The sequence below is a fragment of the Daucus carota genome, chromosome 9 (assembly GCF_001625215.2).
Source record: "Daucus carota subsp. sativus chromosome 9, DH1 v3.0, whole genome shotgun sequence".
NCBI lineage: Eukaryota > Viridiplantae > Streptophyta > Magnoliopsida > Apiales > Apiaceae > Daucus > Daucus carota.
Genome location: NC_030389.2, coordinates 32034637 through 32045929, shown reverse-complemented (window position 1 = coordinate 32045929; position 11293 = coordinate 32034637). Strand labels below are relative to the sequence as shown.

Sequence of the window (11293 nt, the reverse complement as noted above, 5' to 3'; positions counted from 1 at the left end):
ATATTCCCTCCGCTTGCTGTTTTATTTTTAAAGATTTTAATTAATATATAAATTTTTAATCTTGGCCTTTAGATTAGTCTATCATCCAACGGTAGAGACCCAAGTCTCTAATGACTCTAAATATAATTGTCCCCATAGAGCCCAACTCTCTCTCTCTCTCTATATATATATATATATATATATGGGGTTAAGTTCTAGGGAGACATCTCTTATCAAGAGACTAATAGACTGAATATCAGCCATTGATCAGACCAATATTCTATTTATCAGCTCAGGGGCACACCAGTCAAATTACGAAGTGCATTATACTGGGCAAATTTCAATGATACAAATCGTATACGATCTGCTAAGGAAAGTTGGAGATTCTTTTGATGTCTCGCGTCAATCATGGGATTCTCTAAATTTGGAAGCTCTTAAGGGCTGCATATCTATGATATACTCAAAATCAATATTTGAACTGCTGAAGAAATTTGGAGAGAGTCCTAATGTCAATGTCGATCGAAGCTGAGATGGACGACAAAAGGTTTGTTCTTACGCTTGATCTTTGTGAATCATAGTTTATATATGTTTTTGCTTACAAAACATTTTAAGGAATCTTGTATCTTATGTTTTTTTAGGTGTTTTCGTTCCGGGCCTGATAGACCCATTGTTAGGTTTAGACCACAATTCTAGGCCTGATAGGTCGATTGTTAGATTTAAACCTTGTATGCTTGTTGATGTTTTGTCCTCATTATCTCATGATAAAAAAACATGGATAAAAAATCATGACCAATATCAGAACCGCAAAAGAAAGTTGTAGAGAACCCTAATATCAAACGTCGATTGCAGCAGACTTGGATGAAGGAATGTTTGTTCTTGCTTTGTTGATGTGAAATATAATTTTTATAGTTTTCTGATTATACGAACTACTTGGAGAACATTATAAAGAATTGTGTATCTTATGTTTTTATGTATTTTTTGTCCAGTCATGAGAGGTCGATTGTTAGGTTTGTTTGGAAGTTGATTGTTGGCTGCCTATATATATTGGGTCTGGGCCTTTCCTTGTTATGTCTTCAAGTTTGTTCTCTGATGGGAAAATATTATGTCTGCCGGTATGTTTTGTCGGGGATGTAAAAATTTGTTTATGATTGTGTCTTTGATTTTCTGGAGATGCTTTAGACTTCTGTTGGTAGTTCGCTTTCTGGGGATGCTTTAAATTCAGCAGGCAGATTATTTTGCTTGAGTCAGGATGTTATTCAATAATGTATGATCGCTTGCCTTGGGGTTCAGCTCTACTCCTGAGGGGCATTTTCCATGCCAGTATTTGTTTTTTTTTCTTTGGATGGTTTTTTCAGCTGTTATGAAGGCTGGAGTCATTTGCTGCTGGTCTGTGCCATGAGGCTGGGGGGTTTTATTTGTTGATTTGGTCGACGCAGGAGGTTGCGCTTCATTATTTAATGTGGGGTTGTTGAATTAATTGGTTTGCATCATCTCTGCTACATGAATATTTATTTGCAGTTTAGAGCATGGTGGTAGTTTTTTCTCTATGATTCTGTAGTTTGTTGGTTACTATGGGTGCTTTGATGAGGACTGGTGATCACGATATGATATAGTGATGAATTGGTTCTAGTCTGTTCTGTGAGTAATTTTATTAATTTTTTGTAATGATACCATGTCGATATTAAATAGAATACGTGTTACTGGTTATCAGAATTGATTCTGTAAAATTCTGCCCAACGATATTTACAATGAATTATTAAAACGCTGGTTGTTAATGCTGAGTTCAAACCAAATTTTACTGTTCTGCTAGTAATATCTTTATATATGTGTTGTTCAAATAAGTATTCTATAGTTGATCTTATAGAACCATAAAATTTAAGAATAACATGTTTAATCTAAATCACAAAATTTTAAAAATTATATTATATAAATTCATGGCTTTGATTGCTATCGTGCTAACTCAAATCATATGTGATAGTTTTAGAAATTAAATCTTTAAAAGATTCATTACAGTATTCCTCCAAATAGCTTTCCATTTATTTATTTAACAGAACTTAATAATATATTCTTCACTAGAATACGTTAAACCGAAGAATCCATGAACATATTAAAGAATCAAAAACACTTTAAAGAAACATAAATTATATATAAAAGGGAAAATAGATTTTTTTGCCACTCAACTTATAGTGTTTTTAGAAACTTACCACCCAACTAATTTTTTTATTCTTTTAGTCACTAATGTTAGGTTTGGTTTTATTTTTAGCCACCAACTTAGGTTTGGATTTGATTACCAGCATTATGATAATTTTTTTGTCACTAAACTTATTGCGTTTTTAGAAACTAACCACTGAACTATAATTTTTTTATTTTACTCACTAGTGTTAGATTTAGCTCTTTTTTTTTGTCACTGAAGTTAGATTCAGATTTGATTATTAGCATTACATTTTATGTGTATCATTATTAATATATAGTGGTAGTCGGTAATATTTTGATGATTTGATATATGTTTGTATTTTTACATGTAGTACTTTTTATGTCTTCAAGGCCGCTTACCTTGGATGATAAGAATTTTACACGCATTATATGGCCTTTAAAAGATGTAGTTTCATATATAACTTTATTTTTTTCCTTCCGAATGAAAATTCAGCGTTTGAATTTTTACACACAAAAATAAGTTATGATACTATGTTTTATAAGAATCTTAAATACATGCTAAGCACTAGAGAAAATTTGTAAACTAATGAGAGGGACGGAGGGAGTAATAATAATATAAAATGATGCATTATATATAGAGGACAATCATCGAAAATTAAGTTTTCTTCTCTATTTATTTATCTCGAAAATTGTAATAAGATAAAGTTATTAAAATTTTTGAAGATATATTTAAGAAAGATCTTAGACTGAGCTAGTCCATTGAAAGTTTAATAGCGAAAGATTGATGCGTCATATCACTCAATTACACTTTATCTTATGAGAGAGGGTGAATTGTTTGAAGTCATTGATTTCATATTCATGATTTATTGAATTTTTAGAATCTAATTACTATTATTCCTGATTTTAATTTTTCATCAGCTCATTTTATATTATTATTGCTATATATAAGGATATAAACATACGACACATCATCAAAATATCAGATACTATCACTATGTATAAATGATGATACAAAAAATTATCATAATGCTAGTAATCAAATCCAAACCTAAGCCTGTGGCTAAAAACAAAACCAAACCTAACATTAGTGACTAAAAGAATAAAAAAGTTAGTTGGGTGGTAAGTTTCTAAAAACACTATAAGTTGAGTGGCAAAAAAATCTATTTTCCCAATATAAAAAAAATATTTGGCAATGAGTTGGAGGCGACTTCTGTTGTCCAATGAGTTGGACGGCAATGAGCCATGTAGCGAGTTGTTACGTAAACTCAGAAACTGAAGGATGAAGAATCGTGATATAAAATCTGGAAAATAACCTGTAGTATTGTTGTCATGTAGATCAAGACATTCAAGGTTTACATCAACAGTGAGGTTCCTAGGAAAACTTCCAGAAAACTTATTTTTCCCTAGTGCAAGAAAACTAGTTCCAGTGAAAAATGACGCGGGAATGTCACCGGATAGTTCATTTGAGGAGAGATCAACATATGATGGTGACAAATTAGTTTTGAAAACCGGGAGTGTGTTGCCAGAGAGTCTGTTTCTTGACAAGTCTAGTAGCATTAGTGTAGGGAGATCTGCGATGGATTTCGGGATCGACCCCGAAAAATTGTTTCTAGAAAGCATTAACACCTTCAACTTTAAAGCATGATCGATATTTTGTGGCAACTCCCCTGAAAATTTGTTTCTTGAAAGATCCAAAAGGGTTAAATTTTGACTCTGAAAAAGGGAAAAGGGTATTGAGCCCGTAAGTTTGTTCCGTGAGAGTAGTAGATTTTCAATTTCCATCTCTGCAATCCAAAGTGGGAAGTAACCTGTGAGCTGATTGTCACTCAGTTCAAGTAAGTTAAGATTCTTTTGAGTGGAAATCCATTCTGGAATGTCTGCAGATATTTTACATGATTTGAGAGAGAGTTGGGAAAGCATACACTTGGGAACTATTTTGAGGTTGTTATTCCAAATGAATTTGTTTCGTCCAAGATACAAATTCTTCAAACTCTCAATGTCAGATTATTTCTCCTGAAATAATCTGGTGAGGTTTCCTATCTGGACAGGAATATTTCCATCAATAGAATTCCGATCCAACTTCAATGATCTCAGATTTTCAAGCTTGCCAATTTCTCTACTTAAACCATCCTTTAATGAGTTATCACTCAAATCAAGAGACTGCAGAAACCGCAACTGAAAAAGTTGTGCTGGGATTGTGCCATTAAGAAAATTCTACCTCATGTCGAGGTAAATTAGTTTTGTGAGATTAGCCAACCCTTCACCAGAAATTTCGCCTTCTATCCCAGTGTAGGAGATATTAAGAAACCTTAATGATCTAATGCCATAAATGGGGTCCAAGATTCGTATATCCACCGGTCTGAATTCATCATGCATATGTAGATCGCCAAGGTGCAGAGCTGTTATGTGACGAGCATGAGAACTGCAAACAACTCTAGTCCACTTACAACAGTCAGAAATGGAGTCCCAAGACTCCAAGCCAAAGGATGTCGAGTTTGAGGTTTCGTAGCTGGTCAGCAAGGAGGATTTGAAGTGAAGAAGAGATTGTTTGTGATAAGCAGGACAAGATAAGCATGGCACGAGCAAGAATATGAAAGACAACCGCACAAGTAATTCGATCATGCTTAGTGGCTCGGCCATTTTTTTTACTTTTATTGGTTCTGCTTCTTGTGACTGGAGCTGCTTTTTTAACCATATATAATTGTATTACGGTTTACTAGATGGCTCAAAAAGTTTCATCGTTGATTTTTTTGAATGATTGTTTATTACTGATTGATAAGCTAGTAATTGATTGACTTGTTTCTCATTAAAGCTTTTGAGAATTCGGAACATGACAGATAAATTATATTGATATCTATACGAGAAGTACCTAAAAAACCTCGTGACCGATTAAAAAACCTCGCTTCGATCAAAAACCGTTTGACAGGCTAGTCATTGATTGTCTTGTCTCTTATTTAGCTCTGTTTATCTTCTTCCTTGTTACTCAAAGGCCTCAGCAAGGCAAGGATACTTTTAGTCTTCGATTGAGTCTATGATTAACAAAGGTCCTTGTAATCGTTTAAATTTGTAATGTTTAGTCAAAATTTAATCAATTTTACTCCTTGACAACCAAAATGGACATGTAAAATGGGACGAAGGGATTAATATTGGCCGGACAGGGAGTAGTCATCTTAATTGTTTACAAATTATTCATGTAATTTCATATTACAAATTGTATAGTGTTTCTCCAATATCATCACATTGTCATCACAAGGAACGACTAAGACCGGATATCGGATCCACTCTTAAATTTTGGATGGAGTAACCAGTTTTCGGATGGCAAAATTGACACGGTTCAAGTTAATTAGTTAATTATGTCATCAAAGTGAGTAGTGAAGAAGCTTAATAGTAGTAATTAGTTAACAGTTTTACAAATAGAATTGTATTGTTCGTTTAATGTTGTCAGTAGGGGCATGTAAAACCAGATATCGGATCCGCTACTAAAAGTCTGAAATCCAGATCAAATAACTTCCCAACAATTGTGGATTTTACCAGAGATATTGTTCTTATATTTGTCCAATGATCGACCAAGCAATCAAGGCAATGACAACAATAGAACTAGAGAAGCAACATATCTTCAAACGCTCACTTTCGACTTCCAATTTGGAGCGAGTCAATCTCCACGCCACCAGTCACATCTTTTTAATTTTTTGTATCAGGTCACCACCACCAAGTGGTTGATTGCTAAGGTTTTCCATGCAGAAAATTCTTGCACGAGGCCCCATTCGTATAGACAATCGCCTTCTGTGTACATAACTGCTTTGTGAGAATAAAAGACTTGCAGTGAGTCAACTAAGATATATGCCCAAGCACAGTATTATAGTTGATTCGGTAATAATCGATAAAATAATATCTTCATTAAAGTAATATTTTTGGCCCCAACATAATGCAGATAGTGTATTTTTCTCTCGAAAAAGTAATATTTTTGTTGGTCCCATCATTATTACTTTTAAAGAGATTTAACTATAACTGATTAACAAAATGACTTTTCTTTTACTTCTACGAAATGTTTAAGGAATTTTTTATAATTCCAATATTTTGATTTGCAGGATATCTGATTCGGCTTAAAAATTCAGATCAAATAACCAGTTTTTCGATGGAAAGAATTGTTAGGAGTGTACCAAATTGGTTGTGGAAAGGACAGATAGTTAGACTATAAACAGCCAAATAACTATATTAATATGAAGTTTTGAGAGATGTTAAAAAATAAATCTGGGCGAACTAGCGGACAATATCATACTTGCTTAGCAGGGATGTGTCAAGAAACTTCCAGTCAACGTGTGAGTCGTTCCCAGCAATCCATCCTGTCAACTCCACAAACGTCGTTAAAATGAAGCATTGGATTGCCAGTCAAGTGGTTGCAAGACCATTTTCAGGTAGGACACAAAGTAATTATTGATTTGGTGCCCAAGACTCAGTCTCTTTGTGTTTTGTGTGCCCTGTTGTAACGCAAGTTACTATCTTTCCATGACTTCTTTTTCTTCCCTTATACTTCCTCCGCCCCCTGAGTCAAATACATTGAGGGATGGGGATGTGCACTTCAATACTGCTATTAGTTTTATAATTTATTTTTAAGAATTTTCACATAATTTCATGTCAAAAATCGTATAGTATTATTGATATCAGGTTTTAGAATTGCGGTTATAGATATCAGCTAGTGACATGTAGTGGGATGACTCGCAGATGCAGCATGATCTAAAGAACCTATGTACAGTGTTTTTCATTGTCATGGTTTTCATAAACTGTTAAAGTAAAAAATGCAAAAGTACACGAAAGTGTCAAATTTTTAATATTTTGACGTTTACTAGTAATCTTTTCTATATATTATGTTTATACAGCATTGGAATTAAAATTAACAAATCACATCATAATATAAGTAGTAAGTTACAACCCACAGTGTTTTTATTATAGAACAAAGATAACAACCTGAACAATGTACTCCAGGGGCTTCAAGTGCTAGATTAAACACTGCACTCATCTTTTCCTATAGTGAATCGAGTGGTACTTTGTTGTTGGTATAATAAAATACCCACCAAGAAATGCTGTTAATACTGATGAAATCAAACCAAGTGGAAATCCAATCCACACTCCTGTCCACAAGAACCCTGGCTCTTTCTCACCATTATCATCACCTTCTCCTTCTCCTTGTGCATCATCTGGTGTTGGCTCGTCTTCTGAACATTTCACTCTGATTTGCATCCCATATAATCCACTGTTGTTAGCAAAATTAATCGGATTATTCATTGTGTCCATTTGTCCACCCTGTGGGATTTTACCACTTAGCTTGTTGTGTTGCTCACATCTAACATAGAGAGTTGTTTTAGTCTCCTAAAATATTGTGGACTTGTACCATAGATATTGTTACTAGATAAATCCAATGCCTCTATACTCTCTATATCCCCAAACTTTGGGGTATATATCCGGAGAGTCTTTTGTCAGATATGTTGAGTGATTTCAGTCCCTTGAGATTTCCTAAGGAAACTGGAATATCACCTGACAGCTTATTCTTTGACAAGTCTAGCAAAGTGTAGAGATCTCGGTTATGACTTGAGAGACCTTGTACAGCATTTTTCCAATTCACCATTAGATCATTGATCTCCAATGTAATGCTGAACATGTCATCAAATGACGTAACTGTGGCCTTAATTATATCCACCTGCAATTCATCATTGAAGTTAAAAAAACTCACATATTCAACCACTTCTCCGCTCATTCCCCTTAGATATCCCAAATCGGAAGGGATACTTCCAACAAGATGGTTACTTGAGAGATCAAGAATTTGCAGCATACTTTGGTTGGAGAACGAGTTGGGTGGTAATGAGCCATGTAAAGAGTTATTTCGTACACTAAGAACTTGAAGGCTGGATATTTGGGATAGAAATTCAGGAAAGCTACCAGTGATGTTGTTGTCATGGAGATCAAGATATATGAGCTCATTCATATTTGTTAGCTCCTTGGGCAACTTGCCGGAGAGCTTATTTTCCCCTAATGCAAGAATACGAGTTCCGGTGCAAAATGACACTGGAATTTGACCTGACAGTTCATTGGAGGAGAAATCAATATAAGCAAGTGAGCCATTAGGATCAAAAAATGGAAATTTGTTGCCAGAGAATCTGTTTCTTGACAAGTCTAGTATCTCTAGTTACCACATTGCATGTTGTAGTGATCAAGGGCTTTAAGTGCTAGTTAACACATTGCATTTATCTGTCCCTGTAGTGAATCGAAATAAAACAGTGATTTATAAAAACACAACTGATCCAGAGGATTTAAGTGCTAGATAACAATGCATTCCCTAATGTCTATAGTGAATTGAGTGGTACTTTGGTGTTGTTATGACAAAATACCCGCTAAGAAATGCTGTTAATACTGATGAAATAAAAGCAAGGGGAAATCCAATCCAGAATCCTGTCTACAAGAACCATGGCTCATGTTTACCATCATCATCTTCTTTTTCTTCTTCTTATGTCTCCTCAGGTGTTCGCTCATCTTCTGAACATTTTACGCTGATAAGCATCCCACATAATCCACTGTTATTAGCAAAGCTCAGATCAGTCATAGTATCCAATTGAGTACTCCGTGGGATCTTACCGCCTAGCTTGTTGTTACTCACATCTAATACAGATATCTGTTTTAGCTTCGTAAAAGATTGAGGAATTGTGCCGGAGATATTGTTATTGGAAAGGTCCTAGGTTTCTACACTCTCTAGATCTCCTAAACTTTCTGGTATAAATCCGGAGAGTATATTGTTGGAGAGGTTAAGTAGCTTTACTCCTTTGAGATTTCCCAGTGAAGCAGGAATTTTACCTGTCAGCTCATTATTTGACAAGTCTAGCAAAGAATAGATGTGTTGGTTGTGACTCGAGAGACCTCGTGCAACATTTTTCCAGTTCACCATTAGGTCATTCATCTCCATTGTAAAGGTGAAGATGCCACTAAATGTAATTGTAGCCTCAATCCACTCCACCTTCATTTCATCGTCAATATCCTGGCAAATTTTATAACTAGCACTGATTCCGGTCATTCCCATCAGATAATTTCCCCAGTCCCAAGGAATACTTCCAGCAAGATTGTTGCTTGAGAGATCAAGAATTCTGAGGCTCGAAAATGAGTTGGATGGGAGAGAACCATGTAGACAGTTGTTACGTAGAATCAGAACTTGAAGGGAGGGTAAATTGGACATAAAATCTAGAAAATTACCTGTTATGTTGTTGTCATGGAGATCAAGATATTCAAGCCATCTCAGATTCATGAGGTCCCTAGGCAAAATGCCAGAGAACTTATTTTTCCCTAGTGCAACTATGCTAGTTTTTGCACAAAAAAATGAAGGAATGTCACCAGATAGTTCATTAGAGGACAGATCAACATAGAATAGCGAGCATTTAAGAGTACTAGCAATTGGAAATGCGTTGCCAGAGAATCTATTTCTCGACAAGTCCAGTAGCAATAGTTGAGAAATATTTGCTATGGATTTCGGGATGAGCCCTGAAAAATTGTTTCCAGAAAGCATAAGTACTTTGATCTTATTAGCATCACCTATATTTTCTGGTAGCTTCCCCGAGAAATCATTTTTTGAAAGAGCCAAAACTGATGAATTCGAATTTTGAAGAAGGCGAGAAGGAATTGATCCAGTAAGCTGATTACGTGACAGTATTATACTTTTAATTTCCATCTCCGCAAGCCAAAGGGGGAATTTTCCAGTGAGCTGATTGTCACTTAGTTCTAGCATATCAAGATTTTTTTGGGTGGAAATCCATTCTGGAATGTCTCCGGAAATTTTACATGATTTGAGAGATAGTTGAGAAAGCATACACTTGAGAACTAATTTGACATTGTTGTTCCAAATCAATCTGTTTCCTCCAAGATTCAAAATTCGGAGACTCTCAATGTCAAATAAACGAGAGGGGATTTCTCCAGAAAGCATATTATCATCGAGGAGAAGTGTTTCTAATTTGCTCAAGTGTTTCTAATATTTGTCAAATTAATATAAAACTATAACAGAGATTTTAATTAGTTTGGTGCGATTAGCCAATCCTTTGCCTGGAATTTCGCCTTCAATCCAATTAAAGGAGATCTAATTCCATAAATGGGGTCCAAAATTCTTGAATCTGGACCATGAAAGTAGTTTGAAAGAGGGATATTGTCGAGGTGTAGAGCTGTAATGTGATGGGAATGCGAACTGCAAACAACTCTATTCCAGGTACAACAATCAGAAATGGAGTTCCATGACTCCATTCCAAAAGAAGATGAGTTCGAGGTTTCGTAGAATATGAGTAAGGAAGATTTGAAGTGGAGAAGGGATTGTTTCTGATGAGCAGGAGAAGACACCACGCATGGCGTTATCATGAAAATCAAAGGGACTATTATTTTGATCAGGCTCAGTGGCTTGCTCATTGTTGTCCTCGCTTGTTTTTCAAAGTCTGGTCATTAATGTGAGAATGTAAGAACCTAGGAACTTTCTTAAACTGTAACTGATTTTGGTTTGAAATGTAAAACTTCTACGGCTTCTACTTTGTTTTACTGGTTTATGAAGCAGAGTTGATTTTAACAGAATGGCTGTTATTGTTGAATTAAGAGTCTTTACATTTAACTTCCAGGTCTCCGAGTGAGTCAACTGAGATATATATGCTCAGCATAGTAGTAATTACTCAATACCTAAGAATATATTAACTGCTCGCTAATGACTTTTCTTTTCCTTTTCTTATAGTCTACCGATTAGGTTTTTTTTTTTTTGATAGAATAGTCTTTGATTAGTTGTTTACAGAATTTTCATGTAATTTCATGTTACAAACCATACAGTGTTTCTCCGATATCATCACATCATCATGACAACGAACGACTAAGACCAGATATCGGATCCACTCTTTAATCTTGGATGGAATAACCGGTTTTCGGATGGCAAAAATGACATGGTTCGAGTTGATTAGCTAAGTATGTCTGCAAAGAGAGTTAAAGAAAAGTGAAGAAGCTTAATAGTTACTGCAGTAAATAGTTCTCCTCGCCAAGAGTTTGGTTACATTGTTTTTGCGCTCCCCTTCATCGATAGTAGATAAATAATTACTAAAACACAACATTATGTTACATTTAAGTGTATAGGAAGATTGTGAACAACAGTGTGGTTTCA

General features: G+C 35.1%; 1 pseudogene; it reads right to left on the bottom strand.

The window, feature by feature from the left end:
- Window positions 1-8632: 8632 nt before the first annotated feature.
- Window positions 8633-10404, bottom strand: LOC135149620 (receptor-like protein 46; annotated as a pseudogene).
- Between the last annotated feature and the right edge of the window lie 889 nt (window positions 10405-11293).